The sequence below is a fragment of the Ambystoma mexicanum genome, chromosome 11, assembly GCF_040938575.1.
Source record: "Ambystoma mexicanum isolate Mex_15411 chromosome 11, UKY_AmexF1_1, whole genome shotgun sequence".
Classification (NCBI taxonomy): Eukaryota; Metazoa; Chordata; class Amphibia; order Caudata; family Ambystomatidae; genus Ambystoma; species Ambystoma mexicanum.
In genome coordinates, this window is record NC_090934.1 from 606,474,516 (window position 1) to 606,495,729 (window position 21,214).

Here is a 21,214-nt window from a genome sequence, read left to right on the forward strand (position 1 = left end):
ATAACGATTCTTAATCGTTATTTGATTTAGGGTGGGGGAGTCAATACATGTTCTAAGGTCGCCTTCTTTTTTCGGCACGAAGAACAGAGCTGAGGAAACAGGAGACTTTGACAGGCGAATAAAACCATTGGCAAGGTACTGATCTAAATACTGACGCAAATGAAGGTTCTCAGGTTCAGTAAGAGCATAAATCCTACTGCAAGGCGGTTGAGCATTGGGTACCAGATCGATTTGACAATTGTACGACCGGTGGGGAGGTAACGTGTTGGCCTGTTCTTTTTGGAAAACGTCTTGGAATTCTTGGTACTCAGCCGGTAGTTGTATAGTGGTGGAAGTTACTGAGGCCAGGCCCATATTTGGATTTCTTGGATAACAAGTTTGTTCACAATCAGGAAAGGTTATTCTCTTTGCTCGCCAGTCTATTCGAGGATTATGTGTTTCTAACCAAGGAATTCCTAGAATTACTTGAAACTGTGGGGCCTTGATTACGTCAAACACAATAGCTTCCCGATGTCCATCCTGACCCACTAGTGTCACTTCTGTCGTGGAATGAGTTACCGGCCCTGAGGCTATTTCGGTTCCATCAACTGTAGTAATGACATCCTTGTTAGTTTTCGGACAGAGAGGGAGATTAATCCTGGAGGCCAATTCACGTTCTACATAGTTTCCAATAGCTCCACTGTCGATGTATGCCTTTATAGCATGCAACCGCCGAGGCTGTTTCGGATCCACGAGGACCATTGGCATGATGAAATGCGAGGTCAAAGAGTTTGTTTTCAAGCTCGGCAAGCGGACCTCTACGCTTGTCGGGCTTGGTCATTTCCCGAATCAGGTTCTGTTAAATTGTTGTCAGTGGCTCCAACCACCTTCTTAGGTGGTTTTACCGGACAATCTCGTAGAAAGTGACCAGAAGCTCCGCAATAGAGACATAATTGCTTTTGCCGCCTTCTCTCCCGTTCCTTCTGCGTTAACGGTCCTTTAACTCCACCGATTTGCATAGGTTCTGAAACGTTGGTACTCTTGGGGTTAGCGTGAGTTTTGATCAACACTCTGGTTTCAAACTTGGATCGATCTGCTTTTCTATTCTGAAGTCTGTGATCAAGTTGGACCACAAGGTCTATGTACTCCGCGCAGACTTGGGGTGGATTTACTATTTGGGCTAGCACGTCTTTAAGTTCTCCGCGCAGACCTCGATGAAATAATGTGATCCTTTTATTCTCTGGCCACCCAGTTTCCACAACCAACCTATTAAAGGTGGCGATGTAAGATAAGAGATCCTGGTTACCTTGTCGTAAGGATAGCAGTTTGTTGTCTAGGGCCTGTCCCTGAGAGTGTCGAGCAAATAATCTTTCCATGCTTGCCTGGAAGCCTTGAAAATCCTGGAGAATTGGGTCATCTTGATTTACCAAAGGAACTGACCAATCGGCAGCACTGCCGCTGAGATAAGATAATACAAAAGCTACCTTGGTCTGGTCATTAGGGAAGGCCCCAGGTCTGCATAGGAAGTGTAAGCGACATTGGTTCATAAAAACGACATATTTCTTGGGGTCCCCAGCAAAACGTTCAGGCGGGGCCAAAGGCATGTTTCCAGGTAGATTGATTTGTACCGGGATATTCGAAATCATAGAAGTGGGATTACCCCCGGAACTAGGTAAAGGAGTTTGTCCTGCCTGACCCTGCAACAACCGTTTGGCCAGGTCATCAGTTCTTTCCTTAGATAGGATCAGTTCTCTTTTGAGAGCGTTAGTCTCCTGGCGGGCGGAGTGTACTTCTGCCCGTAATTCCCCCAAAAGCTGGGCCAGCTGGTCTGTCTCGGAAGTTTCCATAGCGCCCGGGTGGGAAATTGTAGGTAGGCTTCGCATTCTGTTACGCTCACCTGACTCCCACGGAGGCGCAGGCCTGGTTTGGAGTGCTGTTGCCTCTTCTATGGTGAAGCGCAGGACTCGGAAGATGGACAGGACCGGACCTTCAAATCTGGCTTGTCTGACTCGCAGAAATATCCTTCTGTGTGTGAAAAGGGAGTATTAACAATCTGCAGGATAATGTGTAAGCCTCCCACTCCCTTCTCACCCTCCACGAAACCCTTCTGAGATTCCCCGTGAAGTCTCACCTTAGGTTCTGAAAGGACAAGCTCTCCATCCTGCTTCTGATGCAGGGGCGCGTTGTAATCCAGTTACTTCACTGGATCATGGATTGTAGAGAGTTCAAGTTTGCTTGACCTTCCCGGTAAAGTACTGTGAGAATTCTGTTTATAAGTATGAGCCCGAAATAATAATTGTCTGTTGTCTCTATTTCAGGTGCAGAACAAAGATTCCGAGATGAGCAATGGAACCGACGAAGGAAACTCAGGTGAGTTGTTTGATGAGAGGTTCCTTTAGTGTCCTTGCATTAATGCACTAATGCTTGTGTCTTTTTTTCCCCATAGGGGCCGGGGTTCGGAAATGCCGGAGATTTGGCACCGGCCCGAAGTGAAAGGTGCAGTTCCAGTAGATATCAGGTAAGTCTTTAATGAGCGTTCAGGTAATGTCTTAGCATTCGCTCACTAACGCTGATGTCTCTTTTTCCCCTTAGGGGCCGGGGTCCGGAAATGCCAGGATGCGGCACCGACCCGAAATGAAGTGGGAATGACCCAACAGGTAAGTCTTATGATGGCAAATTAAGGTTTTCTTATTCTCTTCCATAGCTCACCTTTGTTCTTGTCTTTTTCTCCCTAGGCGCTGAAATGTGGTTGCGGATCCAGATGGTCGCTGATGAACATGGAGGCGCCTAGTAAAGGTGAGTGGAATGCGGCGCTGCAGCGATCGATGCAATGTGCTTTTAAAATGAATGTCTTCCTTTTCAGGATCGTCGGCGAAATGTCTCCGGAATGCGGCTTTAGCAGGTAAGGACTCTTCTTTCTCCTATTCTCTTCTCTTCTCCCTTTGCAGGTGTTCCAGGATGCTGGCGGGCGTGGCAGAAGTCAGGATGCAGGAGCAGACACGGTGAGCGTCCAGCTGCTAGATGCAGAACAACGCGAAGCGTGAGTTGCTGCTTGGGCGTGCCTTAAATAGCCTTCAAAGCAGTTCCAGGTATGTATCCTTCCTCTCAGGTATGTATTCTTCCTCCGGCCACACCTGTGTGGTTAAGTAGTCCCCAAAGAGAAAGTAGTCCCATTCAGGCCTCTAGATGGCCCGGATGTTGCAGCATGGTCTGCATCAGGTAAGTTTACACCAAGCACCTTTAAACACAAAGTCATCTTTTATGAGCCTGGCGCCTATGGCGCCAGGACTGAGTCCAAAGGGCCCCTACTTGGGGCTGCTGAGACTTCCCTCGGGGACATGATGTCTGCCTCTGGGGGAGCTGGGCCTGGTCTGGCTCCTTGGAGGTAGGCATCATGACAGTGTCTCCCTCCTGTTCCCCCCACCCCCTGCTCATGCCCTGTGTCTCTCTCCCGTTCCCCCCACCCCCGCTCATGCCCTGTGTCACTCTCCTGTTCCCCCACTCCCTGCTCATGCCCCGTGTCTCTCTCCTGTTAAACCCACCCCCCGCTTATGCCCCGTGTCTCCATCCTGTTCCCCCCACCCCCCGCACATGCCCCATGTCTCTCTCCTGTTCCCCCCACCCCCGCTCATGCCCCGTGTCTCTCTCCCGTTCCCCCCACCCCCTGCTCAGGGCCCCGTGTCTCTCTCCTGTTCCCCCGTGCCCCCGCTCATGCCCCATGTCTCACTCCCGTTCCCCCCACCCCTCGCTCATGCCCTGTGTCTTCCACCCTTTCCACCCACCCCCCGCTCATGCCCCCTGTCTCTCTCACGTTCCCCCCACCCCTGCTCATGCCCCGTGCCTCTCTCCCGTTCCCCCCACCCCCGCTTATGCCCTGTGTCTCCCTCCTGTTCCCCCCACCCCCGCTCATGCCCTGTGTCTCTCTCCTGCTCCCCCCACGCTCATGCCCTGTGTCTCCCTCCTGTTCCCCCCACCCCCCGCTCATGCCCCGTGTCTCTCTCCTGTTCCCCCCACCCCCGTTCATGCCCCGTGTCTATCTCTTGTTCCCCCCAACCCCCGCTCATGCCCCGTGTCTCTCTCCTGTTTCCCCCACCCATGCCCTGTGGCTTCCTCCTGTTCCCCCTGCCCCTGCTCATGCTCGTGGCTTCCTCCCATTCCCCCCACGCCCCAGCTCATGCCCCGTGTCTCTCTCCTTTTCCCCCCACCCCCCGCTCATGCCCCGTGTCTCTCTACTGTTCCCCCCACACCCTGCTCATGCCCCGTGTCTCCCTCCTGTTCCCCCACCCCCCGCTCATGCCCCATGTCTCCCTCCTGTTCCCCCACCCCCTGCTCAAGCCCCGTGTCTCTCTACTGTTCCCCCCACCCCCCGCTCATGCCCCGTGTCTCTCTACTGTTCCCCCCACACCCTGCTCATGCCCCGTGTCTCCCTCCTGTTCCCCCACCCCCCGCTCATGCCCCGTGTCTCTCGCCCGTTCCCTCCACCCCCCGCTCATGCCCCGTGTCTCTCTCCCGTTCCCCCCACCCCCTGCTCATGCCCTGTGTGTCTCTCCTGTTCGCCCCTACCCCCCGCTCATGCCCTGTGTGTCCCGTTTCCCCCCACCCCCCGCTCATGCCTCTTGTCTTCCACCTGTTCCCCCCACCCCCGCTCATGCCCTGTGTCTCCCTCCCGCTCCCCCCACCCCCTGCTCACGCCCCGTGTTTCTCTCCCGTTCCCCCCACCCCCCGCTCATGCCCTGTGTCTCTCTCGTGTTCCCCCCACCCCCCGCTCATTCCCCGTGTCTCCCTCCCGTTCCCCCACCCCCACTCATGCCCCGTGTCTTCCTTTCGTCCCCCCTACCCCCGCTCCTGCCCTGTGTCTCCCTCCCGTTCCCCCCACCCCCGCTCATGCCCCGTGTCTACCTCCTGTTCCCCCCACCCCCTGCTCATGCCCTGTGTCTCTCTCCTGTTCCCCCCACCCCCGCTCATGCCCCGTGTCTCTCTACTGCTCCCTCCAACCCCCGCTCATGCCCCGTGTCTCTCTACTGTTCCCCCCACCCCCCGCTCATGCCCTGTGTCTCTCTACTGTTCCCCCCAACCCCGCTCATGCCCCGTGTCTCTCTACTGTTCCCCCCACCCTCCGCTCATGCCCCGTGTCTCCCGCCTGTTCCCCACACCCCCCGCTCATGCCCCGTGTCTCTCTCCCGTTCCCCCCACCCCCTGCTCATGCCCTTTGTCTCTCGCCCGTTGCCCCCACCCCCACTCATGCCACATGTCTACCTCCTGTTCCCCCATCCCCCGCTCATGCCCCGTGTCTCTCTACTGTTCCCCCCACCCCCCGCTCATGCACGGTGACACACCATCGCCCCAAGGTGGCCTGCGGAGGGCCGAGGAGCGGGATCTGCCATCTGCACAGTAAGATACCAGCAGCTCATGCCCTGTGTCTTCCTTTCGTTCCCCCCACCCCCCGCTCATGCCCGTGTCTCTCTTCTGTTCCCCCCAGCCCCCGCTCATGCCCCGTGTCTACCTTTCATTCCCCCCACCCCCGCTCATGCCCCGTGTCTTCCTTTCATTCCCCCCACCCCCGCTTATGCCCCGTGTCTCTCTCCTGTTCCCCCCACCCCCCGCTCATTGCCCGTGTGTCCCTCCTGTTCCCCCACCCCCCGCTCATGCCCCGTGTCTCTCTCCCATTCCCCCCACCCCCCTGCTTATACCCCGTGTCTCTCTACTGTTCACCCCACCCCCGCTCATGCCCCGTGTCTCTCTACTGTTCCCCCCACCCCCCATTCATGCCCCGTGTCTCCCTCCTGTTCCCCCCACCCCCCGCTCATGCCCCATGTCTCTTTCCCGTTCCCCCCACCCCCCGCTCATGCCCTGTGTCTCTCTACTGTCCCCCCCACCCTCCGCTCATGCCACGTGTCTCTCTACTGTTCCCCCCACCCCCCGCTCATGCCCTGTGTCTCCCTCCTGTTCCCCGCACACCCTGCTCATGCCCTGTGTCTCTCTACTGTTCCCCGAACCCCCGCTCATGCCCTGTGTCTCCCTCCTGTTCCCCGCAAACCCTGCTCATGCCCTGTGTCTCTCTACTGTTCCCCGAACCCCCGCTCATGCCCCGTGTCTCTGTCCCGTTCCCCCCACCCCCGCTCATGTCCCGTGTCTACCTTCTGTTCCCCCCCCCTACTCATGCCCTGTGTCTCTGTCCCGTTCCCCCCACCCCCGCTCATGTCCAGTGTCTACCTTCTGTTCCCCCCACCCCCCGCTCATGCCCCGTGTCTCTCTACTGTTCCCCCCACACCCTGCTCATGCCCCGTGTCTGCCTCCTGTTCCCCCACCCCCTGCTCATGCCCCGTGTCTCTCGCCCGTTCCCTCCACCTCCGCTCATGCCCCGTGTCTCTCTCCCGTTCCCCCACCCCCCGCTCATGCCCCGTGTCTACCTCCTGTTCCCCCCACCCCTGCTCATGCCCCGTGTCTACCTCCTGTTCCCCCACCCCCACTCATGCCCCGTGTCTCCCTCCTGTTCCCCCCACCCTCCGCTCATGCCCCGTGTCTCTCCACTGTTCCCCCCACCCCCCGCTCATGCCCTGTGTCTCTCTCCTGTTCCCCCCAACCCCCGCTCATTCCCCGTGTCTCCCTCCTGTTCCCCCCCACCCCCCGCTCATGCCTCGTGTCTTCTACCTGTTCCCCCCACCTCCCGCTCATTCCCCATGTCTCCCTCCCGTTCCCCCACCCCCCACTCATGCCCCGTTTCTTCCTTTCGTTCCCCCACCCCCGCTCATGCCTTGTGTCTCCCTCCCGTACCCCCCACCCCCGCTCATGCCCCGTGTCTCCCTCCTGTTCCCCCACCCCCCGCTCATGCCCCATGTCTCTCTCCCGTTCCCCCCACCCCCGCTCATGCCCCGTGTCTCTCTCCCGTCCCCCCCACCCCCGCTCATGCCCCGTGCCTACCTCCTGTTCCCCCCACCCCCGCTCATGCCCCGTGTCTCCCTCCTGTTCCCCCACCCCCCGCTCATGCCCCGTGTGTCTCTACTGTTCCCCCCACCCCCCGCTCATGCCCGGTGACACACCATCGCCCCAAGGTGGCCTGCGGAGGGCCGAGGAGCGGGATCTGCCATCTGCACAGTAAGATACCAGCAGCTCATGCCCTGTTTCTTCCTTTCGTTCCCCCCACCCCCCGCTCATGCCCGTGTCTCTCTCCTGTTCCCTCCACCCCCGCTCATGCCCAGTGTCTACCTTTCATTCCCCCCACCCCCCGCTCATGCCCCGTGTCTCTCTCCCGTGCCCGCCACCCCCGCTCATGCCCCGTGTCTACCTCCCATTCCCCCCACCCCTGCTTATGCCCCGTGTCTCCCTCCTGTTCCCCCCACCCCCGCTCATGCCCCGTGTCTCTCTCCCGTTCCCCCCACCCCTGCTCATGCCCCGTGTCTCTCTCCTGTTTCCCCCACCCCCGCTCATGCCCCGTGTCTACCTCCCGTTCCCCCCACCCCCCGCTTATGCCCCGTGTCTCTCTCCCGTTCCCCCCACCCCCTGCTCATGCCCTGTGTCTCCCTCCTGTTCCCCCCACCCCCTGCTCATGCCCTGTGTCTCTCTCCCGTTCCCCCCACCCCCCGCTCATGCCCTGTGTCACTCTCCCATTCCCCCCACCCCCTGCTCATGCCCCGTGTCTCTCTCCTGTTAACCCCACCCCCCGCTTATGCCCCGTGTCTCCATCCTGTTCCCCCCACCCCCCGCACATGCCCCATGTCTCTCTCCTGTTCCCCCCACCCCCGCTCATGCCCCGTGTCTCTCTCCCGTTCCCCCCACCCCCTGCTCAGGGCCCCGTGTCTACCTCCTGTTCCCCCACCCCCGCTCATGCCCCGTGTCTCTCTCCTGTTCCCCCGCACCCCCCGCTCATGCCCCATGTCTCCCTCCCGTTCCCCCACCCCTCGCTCATGCCCTGTGTCTTCCACCCTTTCCCCCCACCCCCCGCTCATGCCCCCTGTCTCTCTCACGTTCCCCCCACCCCCACTCATGCCCCATGCCTCTCTCCCGTTCCCCCCACCCCCGCTTATGCTCTGTTTCTCCCTCCTGTTCCCCCCACCCCCGCTCATGCCCCGTGTCTCTCTCCCGCTCCCCCCACCCCACGCTCATGCCCTGTGTCTCTCTCCTGTTCCCCCCACCCCCCGCTCATGCCCCGTGTCTCTCTCCTGTTCCCCCCACCCCCCGTTCATGCCCCGTGTCTATCTCTTATCTCTTGTTCCCCCCACCCCCCGCTCATGCCCCGTGTCTCTCTCCTGTTCCCCCCACTCCCCGCTCATGCCCTGTGGCTTCCTCCTGTTCCCCCTGCCCCCGCTCATGCCCGTGGCTTCCTCTTATTCCCCCCACCCCCCGCTCATGCCGTCTCCCTCCTGTTCCCCCCACTCCCCGCTCATGCCCCGTGTCTCCCTCCCGTTCCCCCCACCCCCCGCTCATGGCCCGTGTCTACCTCCTGTTTCCCCCACCCCCGCTCATGCCCCGTGTCTCTCTACTGTTCCCCCCACCCCCCGCTCATGCCCCGTGTCGCTCTACTGTTCCCCCCACCCCCCGCTCATGGCCGTGTCTACCTCCTGTTTCCCCCACCCCCGCTCATGTCCTGTGTCTCCCTCCTGTCCCCCCCACCGCCCGCTCATGCCTCTTGTCTCTCTCCTGTTCCCCCCACCCCCTGCTCATGCCACGTGTCTCTCTCCTTTTCACCCCACCCCCGCTCATGCCCCGTGTCTCTCTCCTGTTCCCCCCACCCCCGCTCATTCCCCGTGGCTTCCTCCTGTTCCCCCCAACCCCTCGCTCATGCCCCGTGGCTTCCTTGCATTCCCCCCACCCCCCGCTCATGCCCCGTCTCTCCTGTTCCCCCACCCCCGGCTCATGCCCCCTGTCTCTCTCCTGTTCCCCCCCAGCCCCCGCGCATGCCCCGTGTCTCCCTCCTGTTCCCCCACCACCCCCCACTCATGCCCTGTGTCTGTTACGCTCACCTGACTCCCACGGAGGCGCAGGCCTGGTTTGGAGTGCTGTTGCCTCTTCTATGGTGAAGCGCAGGACTCGGAAGATGGACAGGACCGGACCTTCAAATCTGGCTTGTCTGACTCGCAGAAATATCCTTCTGTGTGTGAAAAGGGAGTATTAACAATCTGTGGGATAATGTGTAAGCCTCCCACTCCCTTCTCACCCTCCACGAAACCCTTCTGCGATTCCCTGTGAAGTCTCACCTTAGGGTCTGAAAGGACGAGCTCTCCATCCTGCTTCTGATGCAGGGGCGCGTTGTAATCCAGTTACTTCACTGGATCATGGATTGTAGAGAGTTCAAGTTTGCTTGACCTTCCCGGTAAAGTACTGTGAGAATTCTGTTTATAAGTATGAGCCCGAAATAATAATTGTCCGTTGTCTCTATTTCAGGTGCAGAACAAAGATTCTGAGATGAGCAATGGAACCGACGAAGGAAACTCAGGTGAGTTGTTTGATGAGAGGTTCCTTTAGTGTCCTTGCATTAATGCAATAATGCTTGTGTCTTTTTTCCCCATAGGGGCCGGGGTTCGGAAATGCCGGAGATATGGCACCGACCCGAAGTGAAAGGTGCAGTTCCAGTAGATATCAGGTAAGTCTTTAATGAGCGTTCAGGTAATGTCTTAGCATTCGCTCACTAACGATGTCTCTTTTTCCCCTTAGGGGCCGGGGTCCGGAAATGCCAGGATGCGGCACCGACCCGAAATGAAGTGGGAATGACCCAACAGGTAAGTCTTATGATGGCAAATTAAGGTTTTCTTATTCTCTTCCCTAGCTCACCTTTGTTCTTGTCTTTTTCTCCCTAGGCGCTGAAATGTGGTTGCGGATCCAGATGGTCGCTGATGAACATGGAGGCGCCTAGTAAAGGTGAGTGGAATGCGGTGCTGCAGCGATCGATGCGATGTGCTTTTAAAATGAATGTCTTCCTTTTCAGGATCGTCGGCGAAATGTCTCCGGAATGCAGATTTAGCAGGTAAGGACTCTTCTTTCTCCTATTCTCTTCTCTTCTCCCTTTGCAGGTGTTCCAGGATGCTGGCGGGCGTGGCAGAAGTCAGGATGCAGGAGCAGACACGGTGAGCGTCCAGCTGCTAGATGCAGAACAACGCGAAGCGTGAGTTGCTGCTTGGGCGTGGCTTAAATAGCCTTCAAAGCAGTTCCAGGTATGTATCCTTCCTCTCAGGTATGTATTCTTCCTCCGGCCACACCCGTGTGGTTAAGTAGTCCCCAAAGAGAAAGTAGTCCCATTCAGGCCTCTAGATGGCCCGGATGTTGCAGCATGGTCTGCATCAGGTAAGTTTACACCAAGCACCTTTAAACACAAAGTCATCTTTTATGAGCCTGGCGCCTATGGCGCCAGGACTGTTGTCCAATATGACCCTGGCGCCAAAGGCGCCAGGACTGAGTCCAAAGGGCCCCTACTTGGGGCTGCTGAGACTTCCCTCTGGGACATGATGTCTGCCTCTGGGGGAGCTGGGCCTGGTCTGGCTCCTTGGAGGTAGGCATCATGACAGTACCCCCTCCCAAGGCCCCTCCCAAGGTTGTTCTCTCCAGGGGTTTTGGCTTGTTTGGGAATTTTCGGTGGAATTTTTGTATTAATCGCGGCACGTGTACATGGTCGCTTGGTTCCCAAGATCTCTCCTGAGGTCCATACCCCTTCCAATCAACTAGATAGAAGAGTTTTGACTTTAACACCTTGGAATCCAATATGTCTTTAACTTCAAATTCTAACTCCCCATCAATCTGAATTGGTTCTGGTGGTTTGATCAGTCTGGTTCCTGGTTGCACCGGTTTCAACAGTGAGGCATGAAAAACGGGATGAATTTGCATGTTCGCTGGTAGATCGAGTTTAAAGGCCACCGGGTTGATTATAGCTTTGATGGGATAGGGTCCTATGTATCTGGGGTTGAAAGTCTGCGGTCCTTTGAGAGGTAAATGTCTAGTTGCTAGCCACACCTGGTCCCCTATTTGGTACGGAGGTGCTTCACTTCGATGTAAATCAGCTTTTTCTTTATACTTTCTCTTGGCTTGCTGAAGATGAGTCGTAGCTTCTTTGAAAGCTCGGGTTATTGTGGAATGCAAATGATCTACCGCAGGCATTTCCAGGTTTTGCGGAGGGTCCAGGTCTGAGGTTCGAGGATGATGACCATACAAGGTGTAAAAAGGGGTTTGTCCTGTTCCAGAATGTACAGAATTGTTATATGCATATTCTGCGATCCAAAGAATGTCTTTCCAATTGCATTCAGATTGGTGCAACATACACCGAAGATATTGTTCAAGGGTTTGGTTAGTTCTCTCGGTTTGGCCATCGGTTTGGGGATGGTGACTGGTGGATAGTCGTACATCAATTTGCACCAGTTGACAACATTTCCTCCAAAAATGGGAAATAAACTGGCTTCCTCGATCTGAGACTAATATGGATGGAAAACCATGCATACGAACTATGTTCTCCAGAAATTCCTTGGCCAAGATGGAGGCTGAGGGTAACCCTTTTAAAGGGATAAAATGGGCCATTTTGGAGAAGAGATCCACAATCACCAAGATAGTGTTGTATCCATAGCAAGGAGGCAGGTCGGTAATAAAGTCCACCGACAAGGTGTGCCAAGGTGCCGGTGGAATATCCAAAGGTCGTAGAAGACCGGCTGGTCTTTTCTTTTGACCTTTATTTTGGGCGCAAACTCCGCAAGACATCACAAAAGATTTTATGTCTTTTCTCCAGGATGGCCACCAGAATTGTTGTTTGATCTTTTCCTCAGTTTTAGCGATACCAGGATGTCCTTCCATTAATGTATCATGATAATGGGCAATAACGAGTTCTTGCAGTTCTTTGTTAGGCAGAAATAATCGCCCTTGGAAATACGGTAAATCGTTATTAACGGAAAAGTGTGACCCCTTTTGGCTCCATTCTTGTAAGGCTGTGGAGTCTAATAGTTGTTTAACTCGAGTTTGAACGTCCTCAATAGTTTGTAAAGAGGTCAAACCCAAAATTCTCTGTTCAGGTATAATCGGTACAGGTTCTAAGCTCGAATTTGTTTCTTCCATCCCAATCCGGGATAAAGCGTCCGCTTTGCCATTCTTGCAACCAGGGCAATATGTGATTACAAAATCAAATTCCGCAAAGAATAAAGCCCATCGGAGTTGACCTGATGATTGGGCTTTGGCCGTCTTTAAATATTGCAAATTTCTGTGATCTGTAATCACCGTGATGGTGTGTCTTGCGCCGAGGAGGTAATGACGCCAAGCTTTGAAGGCGGACTTAATAGCTAGTAACTCCTTGTCGGTGAGTGCGTAATTAATTTCAGGAGCCGAGAATTTTCTGGACCAAAAGGCTACAAGGTGTAGTTGGTTAGTTATTGGATCCCTTTGAGACAGGACAGCTCCCATGGCTAAGCTGGATGTGTCGGTTTCAACAATGTAAGGGAGATCTGGGCGTGGATGCTTCAACACAGGTGCGGAGGTGAATTTAGTCTTTAGGTCTTGAAAGGCCTGTTCTGCCTCATGAGTCCATTCGAAGCGTTTATTCTTCTGTAAGAGAGCTGTGATGGGTTGGACCACTCGAGAAAATTCCGGGATGAATCTTCGATAAAAATTGGCAAAACCAAGCATGCTCTGAACCCCCTTCACAGAGCTAGGAGATGGCCATTTGAGGATGGAGTCCACCTTTCGCGAGTCCATTCGGACCCCTTTAGGTGTCAGGATGAATCCGAGAAACTCGACTTCTGTGGTATGAAAAACGCATTTTTCGAGTTTTGCAAACAGTTTGTGCTGGCGCAATTTTTCAAGAACTGCCCTGACATGTTTTCTGTGATCGGATTTCGAAGAGGAGTACACCAGGATGTCGTCGATATATACAATGACACAAACATCGATAAGTTCCCGAAGAACATCATTCATAAAGTATTGAAAGGCGGCAGGTGCGTTGCACAATCCGAAGGGCATCACCTGATATTCAAAGAGCCCATATTTGGTGCGGAATGCAGTCTTCCATTCGTCGCCTTCTTTTATACGCACCAGGTGATAAGCTCCCCGGAGATCTAACTTGGTGTACATACAAGCATCTTTTACCTGGTGGAGAAGTTCAGGGATCAGAGGCAGAGGATAACGATTCTTAATCGTTATTTGATTTAGGGTGGGGGAGTCAATACATGTTCTAAGGTCGCCTTCTTTTTTCGGCACGAAGAACAGAGCTGAGGAAACAGGAGACTTTGACAGGCGAATAAAACCATTGGCAAGGTACTGATCTAAATACTGACGCAAATGAAGGTTCTCAGGTTCAGTAAGAGCATAAATCCTACTGCAAGGCGGTTGAGCATTGGGTACCAGATCGATTTGACAATCGTACGACCGGTGGGGAAGTAACGTGTTGGCCTGTTCTTTTTGGAAAACGTCTTGGAATTCTTGGTACTCAGCCGGTAGTTGTATAGTGGCGGAAGTTACTGAGGCCAGGCCCATATTTGGATTTCTTGGATAACAAGTTTGTTCACAATCAGGAAAGGTTATTCTCTTTGCTCGCCAGTCTATTCGAGGATTATGTGTTTCTAACCAAGGAATTCCTAGAATTACTTGAAACTGTGGGGCCTTGATTACATCAAACACAATAGCTTCCCGATGTCCATCCTGACCCACTAGTGTCACTTCTGTCGTGGAATGAGTTACCGGCCCTGAGGCTATTTCGGTTCCATCAACTGTAGTAATGACATCCTTGTTAGTTTTCGGACGGAGAGGGAGATTAATCCTGGAGGCCAATTCACGTTCTACATAGTTTCCAATAGCTCCACTGTCGATGTATGCCTTTATAGCATGCAACCGCCGAGGCTGTTTCGGATCCACGAGGACCATTGGCATGATGAAATGCGAGGTCAAAGAGTTTGTTTTCAAGCTCGGCAAGCGGACCTCTACGCTTGTCGGGCTTGGTCATTTCCCGAATCAGGTTCTGTTAAATTGTTGTCAGTGGCTCCAACCACCTTCTTAGGTGGTTTTACCGGACAATCTCGTAGAAAGTGACCAGAAGCTCCGCAATAGAGACATAATTGCTTTTGCCGCCTTCTCGCCCGTTCCTTCTGCGTTAACGGTCCTTTAACTCCACCGATTTGCATAGGTTCTGAAACGTTGGTACTCTTGGGGTTAGCGTGAGTTTTGATCAACACTCTGGTTTCAAACTTGGATCGATCTGCTTTTCTATTCTGAAGTCTGTGATCAAGTTGGACCACAAGGTCTATGTACTCCGCGCAGACTTGGGGTGGATTTACTATTTGGGCTAGCACGTCTTTAAGTTCTCCGCGCAGACCTCGATGAAATAATGTGATCCTTTTATTCTCTGGCCACCCAGTTTCCACAACCAACCTATTAAAGGTGGCGATGTAAGATAAGAGATCCTGGTTACCTTGTCGTAAGGATAGCAGTTTGTTGTCTAGGGCCTGTCCCTGAGAGTGTCGAGCAAATAATCTTTCCATGCTTGCCTGCAAGCCTTGAAAATCCTGGAGAATTGGGTCATCTTGATTTACCAAAGGAACTGACCAATCGGCAGCACTGCCGCTGAGATAAGATAATACAAAAGCTACCTTGGTCTGGTCATTAGGGAAGGCCCCAGGTCTGCATAGGAAGTGTAAGCGACATTGGTTCATAAAAACGACATATTTCTTGGGGTCCCCAGCAAAACGTTCAGGCGGGGCCAAAGGCATGTTTCCAGGTAGATTGATTTGTACCGGGTTATTCGAAATCATAGAAGTGGGATTACCCCCGGAACTAGGTAAAGGAGTTTGTCCTGCCTGACCCTGCAACAACCGTTTGGCCAGGTCATCAGTTCTTTCCTTAGATAGGATCAGTTCTCTTTTGAGAGCGTTAGTCTCCTGGCGGGCGGAGTGTACTTCTGCCCGTAATTCCCCCAAAAGCTGGGCCAGCTGGTCTGTCTCGGAAGTTTCCATAGCGCCCGGGTGGGAAATTGTAGGTAGGCTTCGCATTCTGTTACGCTCACCTGACTCCCACGGAGGCGCAGGCCTGGTTTGGAGTGCTGTTGCCTCTTCTATGGTGAAGCGCAGGACTCGGAAGATGGACAGGACCGGACCTTCAAATCTGGTTTGTCTGACTCGCAGAAATATCCTTCTGTGTGTGAAAAGGGAGTATTAACAATCTGCGGGATAATGTGTAAGCCTCCCACTCCCTTCTCACCCTCCACGAAACCCTTCTGAGATTCCCCGTGAAGTCTCACCTTAGGGTCTGTAAGGACAAGCTCTCCATCCTGCTTCTGATGCAGGGGCGCGTTGTAATCCAGTTACTTCACTGGATCATGGATTGTAGAGAGTTCAAGTTTGCTTGACCTTCCCGGTAAAGTACTGTGAGAATTCTGTTTATAAGTATGAGCCCGAAATAATAATTGTCTGTTGTCTCTATTTCAGGTGCAGAACAAAGATTCCGAGATGAGCAAAGGAACCGACGAAGGAAACTCAGGTGAGTTGTTTGATGAGAGGTTCCTTTAGTGTCCTTGCATTAATGCACTAATGCTTGTGTCTTTTTTTCCCCATAGGGGCCGGGGTTCGGAAATGCCGGAGATTTGGCACCGGCCCGAAGTGAAAGGTGCAGTTCCAGTAGATATCAGGTAAGTCTTTAATGAGCGTTCAGGTAATGTCTTAGCATTCGCTCACTAACGCTGATGTCTCTTTTTCCCCTTAGGGGCCGGGGTCCGGAAATGCCAGGATGCGGCACCGACCCGAAATGAAGTGGGAATGACCCAACAGGTAAGTCTTATGATGGCAAATTAAGGTTTTCTTATTCTCTTCCATAGCTCACCTTTGTTCTTGTCTTTTTCTCCCTAGGCGCTGAAATGTGGTTGCGGATCCAGATGGTCGCTGATGAACATGGAGGCGCCTAGTAAAGGTGAGTGGAATGCGGCGCTGCAGCGATCGATGCAATGTGCTTTTAAAATGAATGTCTTCCTTTTCAGGATCGTCGGCGAAATGTCTCCGGAATGCGGGTTTAGCAGGTAAGGACTCTTCTTTCTCCTATTCTCTTCTCTTCTCCCTTTGCAGGTGTTCCAGGATGCTGGCGGGCGTGGCAGAAGTCAGGATGCAGGAGCAGACACGGTGAGCGTCCAGCTGCTAGATGCAGAACAACGCGAAGCGTGAGTTGCTGCTTGGGCGTGCCTTAAATAGCCTTCAAAGCAGTTCCAGGTATGTATCCTTCCTCTCAGGTATGTATTCTTCCTCCGTCCACACCTGTGTGGTTAAGTAGTCCCCAAAGAGAAAGTAGTCCCATTCAGGCCTCTAGATGGCCCGGATGTTGCAGCATGGTCTGCATCAGGTAAGTTTACACCAAGCACCTTTAAACACAAAGTCATCTTTTATGAGCCTGGCGCCTATGGCGCCAGGACTGAGTCCAAAGGGCCCCTACTTGGGGCTGCTGAGACTTCCCTCGGGGACATGATGTCTGCCTCTGGGGGAGCTGGGCCTGGTCTGGCTCCTTGGAGGTAGGCATCATGACAGTGTCTCCCTCCTGTTCCCCCACCCCCTGCTCATGCCCTGTGTCTCTCTCCGGTTCCCCCCACCCCCGCTCATGCCCTGTGTCACTCTCCTGTTCCCCCCCCCTGCTCATGTCCCGTGTCTCTCTCCTGTTAAACCCACCCCCCGCTTATGCCCCGTGTCTCCATCCTGTTCCCCCCACCCCCCGCTCATGCCCGGGTCTCTCTCCTGTTCCCCCGTGCCCCCGGCTCATGCCCCATGTCTCACTCCCGTTCCCCCCACCCCTCGCTCATGCCCTGTGTCTTCCACCCTTTCCCCCTAACCCCCGCTCATGCCCCCTGTCTCTCTCACGTTCCCCCCACCCCCGCTCATGCCCCGTGCCTCTCTCCCGTTCCCCCCACCCCCGCTTATGCCCTGTGTCTCGCTCCTGTTCCCCCCACCCCCGCTCATGCCCTGTGTCTCTCTCCCGCTCCCCCCACGCTCATGCCCTGTGTCTCCCTCCTGTTCCCCCCACCCCCCGCTCATGCCCCGTGTCTCTCTCCTGTTCCCCCCACCCCCGTTCATGCCCCGTGTCTATCTCTTGTTCCCCCCACCCCCCGCTCATGCCCCGTGTCTCTCTCCTGTTTCCCCCACCCATGCCCTGTGGCTTCCTCCTGTTCCCCCTGCCCCTGCTCATGCTCGTGGCTTCCTCCCATTCCCCCCACGCCCCAGCTCATGCCCCGTGTCTCTCTCCTTTTCCCCCCACCCCCCGCTCATGCCCCATGTCTTCATCCCGTTTCCCCCACCCTCGCTCATGCCCCGTGTCTCTGTCCTGTTCCCCACACCCCCGCTCATGCCCTGTGTCTCCCTCCTGGTCTCCGCACCCCCGCTCATGCCCTGTGGCTTCCTCCTGTTCCCCCCAACCCCCGCTCATGCCCTGTGGCTTCCTCCCATGCCCCCCACCCCCTGCTCATGCCCCCTGTCTCTCTCACGTTCCCCCCACCCCCGCTCATGCCCCGTGCCTCTCTCCCGTTCCCCCCATCCCCGCTTATGCCCTGTGTCTCCCTCCTGTTCCCCCCACCCCCGCTCATGCCCTGTGTCTCTCTCCCGCTCCCCCCACGCCCGTTCATGCCCCGTGTCTATCTCTTGTTCCCCCCACCCCCCGCTCATGCCCCGTGTCTCTCTCCTGTTTCCCCCACCCATGCCCTGTGGCTTCCTCCTGTTCCCCCCTGCCCCTGCTCATGCTCGTGGCTTCCTCCCATTCCCCCCACACCCCAGCTCATGCCCCGTGTCTCTCTCCTTTTCCCCTCACCCCCCGCTCATGCCCCATGTCTTCATCCTGTTTCCCCCACCCTCGCTCATGCCCCGTGTCTCTGTCCTGTTCCCCCCACCCCCCCCTCATGCCCTGTGTCTCCCTCCTGGTCTCCGCACCCCCGCTCATGCCCTGTGGCTTCCTCCTGTTCCCCCCAACCCCCGCTCATGCCCTGTGGCTTCCTCCCATTCCCCCCACCCCCTGCTCATGCCCGTCTCCCTCCTGTTCCCCCACCCCCCACTCATGCCCCATGTCTCTCTCCTGTTCCCCCCACCCCCGCGCATGCCCCGTGTCTCCCTCCTGTTCCCCCCACCCCCCGCTCATGCCCGTGTCTACCTCCTGTTCCCCCACCCCCCGCTCATGCCCCGTGTCGCTCTCCTGTTCCCCCCACCCCCCGCTCATGCCCCTGTCTCCCTCCTGTTCCCCCCACCCCCCGCTCATGCCCGTGTCTCTCTCCTGTTCCCCCCACCCCCTGCTCATGCCCTGTGTCTTCCTCCCGTTCCCCCCCGCTCATGCCCTGTGTCTTCCTCCCGTTCCCCCCACCCCTGCTCATGCCCCGTGTCTACCTCCCATTCCCCCCACCCCCCGCTCATGCCCCGTGTCTCCCTCCTGTTCTCCCCCACGCCCCGCTCATGCCCCGTGTCTCCGTCCTGTTCCCCCCTCCCCCCGCTCATGCCCCGTGTCTCCCTCCCATTCCCCCACCCCCCGCTCATGCCCCGTGTTTTCCTCCCGTTCCCCCCAGCCCCCGCTCATGTCCCGTTCTCCCTCCCGTTCCCCCACCCCCCGCTCATGCCCCGTGTCTCTCTCCTGTTCCCCCCACCCCCTGCTCATGCCCTGTGTCTCCCTCCTGTTCCCCCCACCCCCGCTCATGCCCCGTGTCTCTCTCCTTTCCCCCACACCCCCGCTCATGCCCCGTGTCTCCCTCCTGTTCCCCCCACCTCCCGCTCATGCCCCGTGTCTTCCTCCCGTTTCCCCCACCCCCGCTCATGCCCCGAGTCTCTCTCCTGTTCCCCCATCCCCCGCTCATGCCCCGTGTCTCCCTCCTGTTACCCCCACCTCCCGCTCATGCCCCGTGTCTGTCTCCTGTTCCCCCGCTCATGCCCCGTGTCTCTCTCCTGTTCCCCCACCTCCCGCTCATGCCCCGTGTCTCTCTCCTGTTCCCCCTCACCCCCCGCCCCGCTCATGCCCTGTGTCTCTCTCCTGTTCCCCCACCCCCCGCTCATGCCCCGTGTCTCTCTCCTGTTCCCCCCACCCCCGCTCATGACCCGTGTCTCTCTCCTGTTCCCCCCCACCCCCTGCTCATGCCCCGTTTACTCTCTCCTGTTCCCCCCACCCCCGCTCATGCCCCGTGTCTTCCTCTTGTTACCCCTCCCCTATGATGCCCCTTGTTGACCTCTTGTTCCCCCCACACCCTGCTGATGCCCACTAATGTTCTCTTTATACACCTCGCCTTCCCTTTCCATGGTGGCCATCTTGGTAAAAGATTTTGCTTCCTATAGTGGGACGCCGCAGGTGCACCGGTTTGGGAAGAAAAATCTTTTTTTTACCACCCCGGGTTCCCACTTTGAGGACCTAGGATGCTAGTGGTCTTCATCTATTGAAAAGGATGTTATGGTTACGTTGCACTTAATAAAATCCTATGAAATTCAGTACAAAAAAATGTATTGAAGGGACGTTATGGTTAAATTGCACTAATAAAAACCTATGAAATTCAGTAAAAAAACGTTGTTAAAAGGACGTTATGGTTACAAGTAAAATCGAAAAACCCCTGAAATTCGCCAGTTATTGTAAGCTAAGCAACCATAACTCGCGCCACCACCGTGCACTGCTAAGAGTAACACTAAGGACATCAAAGATGATATCACAAATATCATTGATGACATCACTGATGACATCACTTGTCTAGCCCTTTCTTTTTTGTTCACTGCCATATCTAGGCCAGGTGGGTTTATTTACCTACAGTCAGAAGCTGAACTTTCTGAAAGGTATTACATTTATAGAAATTGCTATTCTCACATGTTCTTACACTACTTTGCTTAGAATTTAATCACATCTTATGATGTACATATATAGGGGTAGAAGCAGGCCTGAAACACAGAAATCATTTTTGTGCGTGAATACAATCATGTAGATTATACACAATTACTGCCTCTTGTTTGCTTACTTTACTCTCTATATATAAGCCCCATATTTGTATGCATTGTAGTCTATTTATGTTTTGTGCGGTATTAGTAGAAATATGTAGTAAGTGATGCATTATTAGCTACTTAGTACATGTTTCACAGTATGGAAAAGTCTGATACAGAAGCATTCTCCGTTTTATTATATAACTTTGGAAAATTACAAATGTAGCACCTCTGTTCTGTATGCTACAGCCAATACCTACATTTCTGTATGAGGAGGTTCCTGTACTAGAAAGAACACTGCAATGGAATGCTCTTTAGAACGCTACATTATGTGATGAAGTATGTAATTTATTACACATCTCCCGATAATCCCTGATACTTTTTGGCCAACATTACATTCACAACCCCTTGTATGAAAAGTAAATGCACATGTGATGTCATCAATGATATTTGTGATGTCATCTTTGATGTCATGGGTGTTAGTCTTAGCAGTGCACGGTGGTCGAGCGAGTTATGGTTGCTTAGCTTACCATAACTGGCGAATTTCAGGGGTTTTTCGATTTTACTTGTAACCATAACGTCCTTTTAACAATGTTTTTTTACTGAATTTCATAGGTTTTTATTAGTGCAACTTAACCATAACGTCCCTTTAACAACGTTTTTTCATTGAATATATATATGTGATCAAGCAACGGGATCGTTGCGAAACGTGTCAGTTCTGTTATGCCTTTAATAAAACTGGATATGGCTTAAGAAACCTTGTTGGCGAATGCTGGATTTATTTTGAAGACCATCTTTGACGTCCTGACAGCTTTGAGTGCCGTCCTCGCTGGAAAAGTGGAATTACTTTTTCCTTTTGTTTTGAATATATGTATGTATATATATATATATATATATATATATGTTCAATGAAAAAACTTTTTTAAAGGGACGTTATGGTTAAGTTGCGCTACTAAAAACCTATGAAATTCAGTGAAAAAACTTTGTCAAAGGGACGTTATGGTTCCAAGTAAAACCGAAAACCCTTGAAATTCGCCAGTTATGGTAAGCTAAGCAACCATAACTCGCGCCACCACCGTGCACTGCTAAAACTAACACCCAGGACATCAAAGATGACATCACAAATGTCATTGATGACATCACTGATGACATCACATGTCTGGCTCACTCTTTTTTCTTTTGCTCACATATCTAGGCCACATGGTTTTCTTCAGTAACAGTCAGAAACTAAACATTTTATTTTATTTGTAGACGGGGGGGGGGGGGCAACCAGAGACACGGGACATGAGCGGGGTGTGGGGGGAACACGAGGGAGACACGGGGCATGAGCGGGGGTGGGGGGGTTACACGAGGGAGACACGGGGCATGAGCGGAGGGTG